At 27.7% G+C, this 3583-nt stretch overlaps 1 protein-coding gene across 2 annotated transcripts in view; it reads left to right on the top strand.

Annotated features, from left to right (window-relative positions):
- Window positions 1-2793: 2793 nt before the first annotated feature.
- Window positions 2794-3583, top strand: part of IRSp53 (Insulin receptor substrate 53 kDa) — a 167023-nt gene continuing 166233 nt past the window's right edge. For both annotated transcript variants that reach the window (XM_035871079.2, XM_035871080.2), the window contains exon 1: window positions 2794-2923. The gene's annotated coding sequence lies outside the window, so the exon portion shown is untranslated. The remainder of the gene's footprint in view (window positions 2924-3583) is intronic.

Here is a 3583-nt window from a genome sequence, read left to right as displayed (position 1 = left end):
TCACTGTAATGTACATACTACTGTACTGTAACTATAACTTTTAATATCGTGTAGGTAACAAAAGGAAGTTGGTTGCTTTTCTCTCGATCATGATTAACGATAAATCAGTTTTTTCTTTTTTTTCCTTTTTTTTTCTTTTTTGAAGTCTGATAAACTTAAAAAGAAAAGAAAGAAATTCTCGTGTATTTCGCTCGGACAATGATTTGATATTTTATTTCAATTATGTACTTTATCTAGATAAAGGATTCTTTTCAGTGTATTCAATCGATTTATAATTGCGCGGCAAATTAATTGCTCTTGATTCGATTTATTTTATAATTTTTAATATCTGCGTTTTTTTTTTCCCTTTTGTCCTTTTTTTTCTCTTTTAAACGTAATTTTCTATCTTCGAAATGATTTATTTTAATTCATTATCCATTTATTGTATGACTTATTTTTCTGTTTATATTATCGATATGATTATAGTTCGATTGATTTTCTTATATCTTTTTTATTATACTATCACTGAAATGTATTTTCTAATTAATTTACTTGACTTTTTTTGATAATTAATTTAATAGCTATGTTGTTTCTCTTTTTTCTTGTTTTTTTTTTCTTTTTTTTTTTTTTTAAGATTATCTTTAAATTACTAATTGCTCTTTAAAATAACGAAGCAATGTTCGGTGATATGGTTGGACGAACGAGGATGTAAATTGTGATTTATTTTGTTAATCGTTTAGTTATATTTAAAAAGAATATATATCTCTCTACGTCGTGTGTAATAGAAATTAAAAAGTTGACGAATATACTCGTTGGGATATAACTATGCGCCAATAGTAAAATCGTATTGAATTATAAAGAAATAGCATTTGGCTTTTTGAACAATCAATAATTTTATTGTACCAATTTATTGATATTATTGACAAAACTCAATCTGTTAACTGCGTTTATTGAATACAATTATTCGTCACGAAGAGATGGAAGAATTTTCTTTTTTTTCTTTTTTTTTTTTGCGACGAATCTTTCTGCGTAACACTCGTCGCATGCGAAAAAAAAAAAAGGAAATCAATGCTATTTTGATTTAAAATTTTAATAAAAATTAAAAAAAAAAAAAAAAAAAAAGAAAAAAATGAGACTCATAAATTTGAAAAATTTTAAAATTATTTTAAGACAGCAATCAAAAGAAAACGATAAAAAGAAAAAGAAAAACAAATAAAAAAAAAAAAGAATATTCACTCACAAAAAAAAGAAAATAAGAAAAACATATACTCAAAGAGAAAAATTAATTCGTACTCGTATACTCGTTAAATACGTTTCGAATAGGTTAAAGGTCACGTCTAATGATCGTACGGACAGAATGGCCAAACCTCTTTATCGTAAGGCTTAGCATGCTTTTCGTTGATACGCGTTCATGTAAATAGGAGATTTTCGTTGGTCCGTTCATTAGCCTGTCGTTTTGTTTACTTCGAAGAATAAATCCTTTGAAGCATTGGCCCTTTTAGGGCGGTCAAACAGTGATAGAGATAGTTAGATAGATAAAGAGAGGAAAAGAGAGAGAGAGAGAGAGAGAGAGAGAGAGAGAGAGAGAGAGAGAGAATTACTGAACTTTCCTCATTCTCTCTTTCTGTCTGTCTCTCTCTCTCTCTCTCTCTCTATCTATCTATCTATCTATCTATCTATCTTTTTCTCTCTTACTGTCTATTCACAGCTAAGTTGTAAACTGTTCGCGTGTCGTCCTTGACGTTGTTCGTTTTTCAACTTTTCTACTACATCAAAGTTACTTTCCGTGTGTGTTCTGAAAAAGAAACTCAAGGGAGGTTAATTACAAGCGAGATTCGTCGTGCAAAGAAAAAGAAAAGAAGGAAAAGAAAGATAGAAAAAAAAATAGGCATTTCGTTCGTGACTGTTCAAAGAAAGGAAGCATTTACGAACGAGCCTGTGAAACGTTGATTGAGTACAATAATCGGTCGATTAATCGATTGCGTTCTTTAAAAGTATAATCGTCGTGAGAACATGGCCGATAGACTACAATTGATATATGTATGTGTGTATGCGTGCATGCGTGTTACAATACATATATATATATATATATATATATATATATATGTATAGAAAAATTGCATCGTAAGAACGCGAGATATCGACGAGTAAATTGAATGAACGAAAGAATAACAATGACGAGAAAGTGAGGGAATTTATGTACATACGTACATATATATACATATATATATGTATATAAAATTCTTGCGATATTAATCAAACATTTCTCTTAGAGACTTTAACCACGGAATCTATTTCGTTATCTTGCGAACGTGCAATTTGTAACGTTTTCAATCATATTTTGTTTTTTTTTTCGTCTCGTTAATCAATTGTTTCGAATAGTAAAAAAATATATATATATATATGTATTTAGTATTATATTTTTGAATGTGTGTTTTAGGAGAAAAAGTTATTGAAAAATATTCTCAGAATTTTTTCGAAAACGTTCCTTATAATATTTTGATAAAAAGAAATAAAACGATGTGTATCTCTATCTAATATAATATATATATATATATATATATATATATATATATATATTATAAGAAGGTACTAGATGTTTCAACCAACGTGTCTCTTTCTCTCGTGTCTCATCAAGTTCAAATATACAAATGGTGTACGATGTCAACAAAGAGAGATATGGTGACAGAGAGAAAGAGAGAAAATGAGTGAGAGAGAGAGAGAAGAGAAACCACAGTATTCCGAACTTACAACCAATGTTTACGAAGTGTTACGCCTCTTGTTATTTACCTTCGCTTTAACGTTTTGTTACAGTGCAAGATCGTCCTCAGAGGAAGAAGGAAGAAAAGTGGCACGTTACGAGTATTTTCTCACGGTTAGAAAGTTAATCCTAATAAGAACTATTCTAGATTTGCGTATTTAAATTGTTCTACGTTTATAGAAGGTATGTACATTAATATTAATATATATATATATAAATATATATATATATATACACCCACACACAGTAGCAGCAGCAGCAGCAGCAGCAGCAGCAGCATATATGTTATATACGTTTTTGCATGTGTGTGTTATACACACACGTGTGTGTGTGTGTGTGTATGTTTATATATTTACATTAATAAATTTATTTATCATATTAATTATATTTATTGAAGGATATATCAGTTATTCTGTTTTGTTCATGGTTAGATTATAAATAAGACAGTCACGAACGGTATCTATAAAAAGAATCTTTAAGCTTCTTATAACTCAATTTGTATTTTGAAAAGGAATATTATATTGAATATAATTAATAATTTGCAAATATTAACTTTCGAGAAAGTGGAGTGACTTAAAAAAAAAAGAAATATATATATATACTAGGAATATAAAATAATAATTTAAAAGTGACATAATATTATAAAGAGATGATTATCGAAATCTAACATAATTATATTTTTCTTAATATACTTGATAACATGTAAATATTAATGACCTGTCGAATAAGTATTAATATTTATTAAAGACTGTCTGAACATTATATATATATATATATATATATATATATATATATATATATATATATATATAAGTATGTTGATAAATAGGAAATACGATGGAG

Source organism: Vespa mandarinia, chromosome 1 (genome assembly GCF_050613455.1).
Source record: "Vespa mandarinia isolate Hongniang chromosome 1, ASM5061345v1, whole genome shotgun sequence".
In the NCBI taxonomy this organism is placed as follows: Eukaryota; Metazoa; Arthropoda; class Insecta; order Hymenoptera; family Vespidae; genus Vespa; species Vespa mandarinia.
Note: the sequence above shows the minus strand (reverse complement) of the source record. Positions and strands in the feature narration are given on the sequence as shown.